Genomic DNA, 6,508 nt, shown 5'->3' on the forward strand with positions numbered 1-6,508 from the left:
AAAAAAAAAAAAAAAAAAAAAGTTTTTAAGTTCATATAATAAAATGTAGCCTAAAGCCAAATCTGAGATGTGAAGACCATATGTTAAATTTATATCAAATAATGAACAAGCAGTCACTTTTTTGTGGAAAATAGATTAAATTAAGAGACCCAAAGCAGTACTTAAATACATTCATAACATATGTTTAAAATAATAAATTGAATCTATCTTGTTAAGATCAGATCCCCTAACTCCACATACCAGATGCAATTTATGCTGATAATATTTAAAACAGTTTGCAATTCCTGAGCATCCCTGGCTGGTCCCTGGAAGATGATCCTTGGGAAAGCTCCACGGGTGGAGGCACGGCTGCCTAGAACCTGACATTCAGGGTGGGCACATCTGGCAGCCTGTTTGGGCCTGGGTAACAGAGGATTGACTACTGAAATGTATTGCCACCAATCGGCTTTCAAGTTTCTTGGTTTGCTGGTGTAAAACTGTTTATGTTGAGGCTACATTTGCAAACTCCTTATTAAGGGATTAAAATTACACTGATTTGCTTTGTTGTATTTGGAATGCAAAACTCAGATACATTTTTATTCAATTCTGGAAGCCCTAGGGGTTTCTCATAAGTAAGCTGCTTGTTAATTCCTTTTTTTGTACATAAACAAAATCCAAAATTGGAAAAATAAAAGAAAATAGAGAACTAAACTTTCTCTACTTTAAAGGCAATTTATGTAGTTTTATGAATTCTTTTCCCCTTTCCATTAATTATTTAACACATTTTATGAGACATGGGGATAATTGATCTGCTTTAAAATTAAAACTGAGAAAAAACACTTACGAGATCCAAATGATGATGTTTTTTCCCAATAATAATTCTGAGATACAATGGGATGCATTTGAGAGTGTGAACTTTACAATCAGACCTGGGTTTTAATTGGGATTTCTCAATTAACTATAAATTAATGATCCTTTTGCTGTTTCTGCTCTGTGAAATGGACATCACTCCCTTTGCAGTTGTTACAAAGGTAAAAGATAATATGAGTAAAGTGTCTGGCATATGAGAGAGAATTTGGTTTTGTTCTTTTGTAGAGACAGAATATTGCTGTGTTGCCCAGGCTGGAGTGCAGTGGCACCATCACAGCTCACTGCAGCTGTGACCTCTTGGGCTCAAGCAATCCTCCCACTTCAGCTTCCTGAGTAGCTGGCACTACAGGCATGTGACACACACCAGGCTGATTTTTTAATTTTTATTTTTATGTAGAGATGGGGTCTTGCATGTTGCCCAGGCTTGTCTCAAACTCCTGGCCTCAAGTAATCCTCCCGCTATTCAGCCTCCTGAGTGGCTGGAATTACAGGCATGAGCCACCATGCCTGTAAATTCTTTCCAGTGTGACTTTATTTCCCCCGCGCCTAACACCTTTATATGAATTAATTAATCGAATCCATATAATAGTCTATGAAGGTCTGTCTCAAGATCATCAATATGAACTTATAATTAAACACTAGAAAATTCACAAGGAAATAATCCACAACAAATTAGACTTTGCTTACACTACAAACAACACAGGATTAGACCCATAAGCACTTCAGATAATGAAATTACAAGATTCAGACTGTATGTTAAAAGTCATTGAAGTCATAAAACAAGGAATCAAAAAAGAAATAAACAAATGCTATTGGAAAATTAGGTATCATTTTTCAAAATTATTATTATAAACAGTGAATGGATTAAGCAGATGATTAGAAGAAGCAGAGAGGCTAGATGCAGTGGCTTAGCCACTCTTTCTCTCTTCAGGAGACAGGAGGCCCTGGGGAGAGTGGCTCCTCTCCACAAGAAGGTCATTCAGCCATCTCCACTGGCTTCTGAAGGTCTCAGCAGAAAGGGTAGCTCCTCTCTGCAGCTGGTCATTCTGTTTTCTGTCTTCTGCCCTCTGCCCTGCTCTGGCTGAGTCTAGGGCTTTTACAGACCCTCAACCTCCTGAATACTTGAGATTACAAGCACCCACCACCATGCCTGGCTCATTTTTGTATTTTTAGTGGAGACGGGGTTTCACCATGTTGGGCAGGCTAGTCTTAAACTCCTGACCTCAGGCGATCCACTCACCTTGGCCTCCCAAAGTGCTGGGATTACAGACATGAGCCACTGTACCCAGCCCATCTGTTGTTTACTGTCCATCCCATGGAAGCCCTATCTAGAAAAAAAAAAAGAATAGAAATAAACCGTTCACCAAGGATACCAGCCTGTAATCCCAGTACTTTGAAAGGCCAAGGCAGAAGGATCACTTGAGCCTGGGGGTTTGAGATCACTCTGGGCAATGTAGCAAGGCTTTGTTTCTACAAAAAATTTAAAAATTAGCTGGGTGTGGTGGTGTGTGCCTGTAGTTGCAGCTACTGGGAAGGCTGCAGTGGGAGGATCGCTGGAGCATGGGAGGTCAAGGCTGTGATGAGCAGTGATTGTGCCATGCCACTGCACTCCAGCCTGTGTTACAGAGTGAGACCTTGCCTGTCTCTTAAAAAAGAAAAGAACTCACTGAGGACAGAGATGGATACTAGAAGATAAATCTGACAAAATTATCTAAAATGTAGCATAGAAAGATACAGAGATGAAAAGTGTGTGAAAGAGGTGAAGAGGCATGTTGGATAGCATAAGATAGTCCAATATATATCTGAAAAAGTTTTAGCAGGAGAGAATAGAAAGAGGATGAGTGAAGAAAATGTGTATTTACAAAATGTTTCAGCTGTTTAGAAGCACCTAATGTGTGTCGGGCACTATTCTAGGCTCTTAGAAGAGATAAGGAGATAAGAAGAAGAGATCAGGGCTCATCTTCTTCCAGAACTGACATTGGACAATAATTCTTAGTTTCAGGAAATGAGTCCCAAGATACACTAGATTCTCACCTGGGCACATAGAGGAACTGAAGGACTCAAAGGTGGAGGTTGGGTTAAAAAATGAAAAAGCAAACACATTTCCTACAAAGCGACAATGCATGGACAGATGGCAAACTTCTCAACAGCTACTATAGAAATTAGAAGACAAGGAAATATGGTCTTCATGGTTCTTAGCGGAAGTATCCGGCCACATAGACCATAACCCCCAACTAATCCATCCTTTGACATGGGAGGTGACTTGAACTAATAACCAGTATACAGTCAGCTCTGGCTTAGATTTACCCAAATCCTTGCAAACTTTTTAGACAACTGGAGAAATGTGAATATAGACTGCATTAGATGGTATAATGAATTATTGTTATTTTTAGTGATATAGTGGTTAAGTAGATGTCTTTAATTTCATAAGACAAGTACTCAAGACTATTAGGTGAAATGTCATGATGTTGGGCCGGGTGTGGTGGCTCACACCTGTAATCCCAGCACTTTGGGAGGCCAAGGTGGGCAGATTGCAATAACAGGAGTTCAAGACCAGTCCGGCCAATATGGTGAAACCCTGTCTCTAAAGAAATGTCATGATGTTACAGCATATTTGGGGTGTCGATTTTCTTCCTGGAAACCTTTATGGTTGGTGGCACCTTTGGAGCCTTTGCCTGGGTTCTTGTCCCACTACCAGGTACGCAGACAAGCAAAGGGTGAAGAAGATCAAGAGGAGCTTTATTTAGTGTTAGAACAGCTCAGAGGAGACCCACAGTGGATAGCTCCTCTCTATAGATACATTGTTCTGTTGAGTGCTCAGCTCTCAGCAAAGAAGGCCCTGGAGAGGGTAGCTCCTTTCTGCCCATGGTCATCTGCTGCCTTCACCAGAGAGGAGGCCTTGGAGAGAGTGGCTCCCCTCCACAGGCAGGTCATTCAGATGCCTCCACAGTCCTCTGAAGGTCTCAGCAGAGAGGATAGCTTCTCTCTGCAGCTGGTCATTCTGTTGACTCTGTCCTCTGCCCTGCTCTGGCTGAGTCTAGGGCTTTTATGGCCCCTCAGCCTCCTGAGTAGCTGGGACTACAGGCACTCGCCACCATGGCTGGCTAATTTTTGTATTTTTAGTGGAGACGGATTTCACCATGTTAGCCAGGCTAGTCTCAGACTTCTGACCTCAGGTGATTCACCCACCTTGGCCTCCCAAAGTGCTGAGATTACAGGCATGAGCCACCATGCCTGGCCTATCTCTTGTTTATTGTCCATCATGTGGAAGTCCTATCTAGGAAAAAAAAAATAGAAAATCATTCATCAAGGATACAATCTTAGCATAGAACTTAGTGCAAGAATGCTCATGTACCAGGTGGATCAGCAGGTGTCTTCCAGCCCACCCCAGTGGCTCATGGCTGTAAACCCAGCACTTTGGGAAGCTGAGGGAGAATCACTTGAGGCCAGGAGTTTGAGACCAGCCTGGGCAATACAGTGAGGCCTCATCTTTAAAAAAAAAATAGCCAGGTATGATGGCACATGCCTGTAGTCCCAGCTATTAGGGGGGCTGAGGTGGGAGGACCTCTTGAGCTGGGAGGTGGAGGTTGTAGTGAGCCAAGATGGCGCCATTGTACTCTAGCCTGGGTGACAGAGCCAGACTCTGTCTCAGAAAAAAGTATTTGATGTGAATATTGCATCACCTTTGATATGATCAGTCAATAATGTTTGATATGAATCCAATGAAAACTTTGGATCTAATTTACAGTTAATAGAAAATATAGAAGAAAGAGGAATGTGCTAACCAATACCACAAGGAAGCAGTCTGACCAGGAGGTGGGAAAGTCTGCAGGACAGCCAACCCTGTCTCTTCAGCCAATAAGCGCCGTGAAAAAAAAGGGCTGTAGAAGGCTGAAAGAGACTAACGGGCATACTAAATAAACTGGCAGTATGTGGTTCTGGATTGGATCTGAGCTGAAAAACCAAACACTATTGGGATAACTGGAAAACTTTGAATATGGGATGGATATTAGATGATATTAAGAAATTATTTTGCTACGCTTAGTTGACTAAGAAAAAGTTATTTTTTAAATATAGACACATTATATTTAAGGTTGGAATATCAAAACGTCTAACATTTTGGATTTTTAAAATAAAAGCAAGTTAAAAAATGTTTTAAATGCAAGTGAAATCAAGTTATTTTTATTCAAAGAAAAACTAAGAGTTTATCACCTACACAGCCTCAATGAGGGGTTTCTAAGAGATCCATTTCAAGATGAAGAAAACTGAACACTAAGATGCAGGAAAGAGGAGTCTACAAACCGATCAGTAAGAACTTGAGTACATTTAAACGGGAGATGACTCTGCAAAGCAATAATAATAATCACATCAGGGAGAGAGATCCAAGATGGCCGATTACTAGCAGCTCAGGATTGTAGCTCCCAGAGAAAGCGCACAGAAAGAGAGGACGCCACACTTTCAGATGAATTTTTGTTGCCCACGGACTAGGAGATTCACAGTGGAGGAGCCCCATGGGTTGCCAGCGCGACTCTTGTGGCCGGCTTGGTGGTTTTGCCGACGCTTTGGCGCAGCGGTTCTTGGTGCAGAGTAAATGGGACTGGGTCCCCTTTTGGTCGACGTTTGGAGCTCCGGGAAGGCAGAGTTGCCCATTTACCTGATTGAAAAAGGGATTCAAGAGGGAAGCCAGACCGGAGATTCCTGAGCAGAAAAGCACCACGAATCTTAATGCCGCTGTTTTGGCCAGCGCAGTGGGTTGCTCAGATTTCGGCGCTGGGAATCAACAAGTTGGACGTCCACTCAGAGACCTAATTTGAAAGTTGGCAATTACAAAGACAATAGGTGGATAAACTCACAATGATGGGAAGAAACCAGCGTAAAAAGGTTGAGAAATACCAGAATTAGAATGCCTCTTCTTCTACAGGGGATCATAGTTCCTCATCATCAAGGGAACAAGGCCTGATGGAGAACGAGTGCATTCCATTAACAGATTTAGGCTTCAGACGGTGGATAATAAGGAACTTTTGTGAGCTAAAAGAACATGTTTTAATCCAATGTAAAGAAACTAAGAACTTTAAAAAAAAGGTTTAACGAAATGCTAATGAGAATAGAAAATTTAGAAACGAAAATAAGTGAATTAATGGAACCGAAGAATGCAATACGAGAACTTCGTGAAGTATGCACAGGTTTTAACAGTCAAATTGATCAAGCAGAAGAAAGGATATCAGAGGTCAAAGACCTACTTAATGAAATAAAAAGAGAAGACAAAATTCGAGAAGAAAGGCTAAAAAGGAATGAGCAAAGTCTCCAAGAAATATGGGACTATGTGAAAAGACCTAATTTATGACTGATAGGTGTACCTGAATGTCATCAAGAGAATGAATCCAAGTTGGAAAATACTCTTCAAGACATTATTCAGGAAAACTTTCCTAACCTAGAAAGGCAGGACAATACTCAACTCCAGGTAATACAGAGAACACCACAAACATATTCCTCAAGTAGAGCAACCCCAAGACACATAATCGCTAGATTCACTAGGGTTTAAATAAAGGAGAAAATTCTGAGGGCAGCTAGAGAGAAAGGTCAGGTTACCCATAAAGAGAAGCCTATCAGACTTACAGCAGATCTCTCAGCAGAGACCCTGCAATCTAGAGGAGAGTGG

At 41.4% G+C, this 6,508-nt stretch overlaps 1 long non-coding RNA gene across 2 annotated transcripts in view; it reads right to left on the bottom strand.

Moving 5' to 3' along the window:
• The window catches only part of LOC119470187, a 22,854-nt gene extending 18,671 nt beyond the window's left edge, over positions 1-4,183 (bottom strand). For both annotated transcript variants that reach the window (XR_005199065.1, XR_005199064.1), the window contains exon 1: positions 4,039-4,183. This is a non-coding gene — a long non-coding RNA (uncharacterized LOC119470187). The remainder of the gene's footprint in view (positions 1-4,038) is intronic.
• Positions 4,184-6,508: the final 2,325 nt, after the last annotated feature.

This window comes from Cebus imitator, unplaced genomic scaffold, assembly GCF_001604975.1.
Source record: "Cebus imitator isolate Cc_AM_T3 unplaced genomic scaffold, Cebus_imitator-1.0 Scaffold24, whole genome shotgun sequence".
Taxonomy (NCBI): domain Eukaryota; kingdom Metazoa; phylum Chordata; class Mammalia; order Primates; family Cebidae; genus Cebus; species Cebus imitator.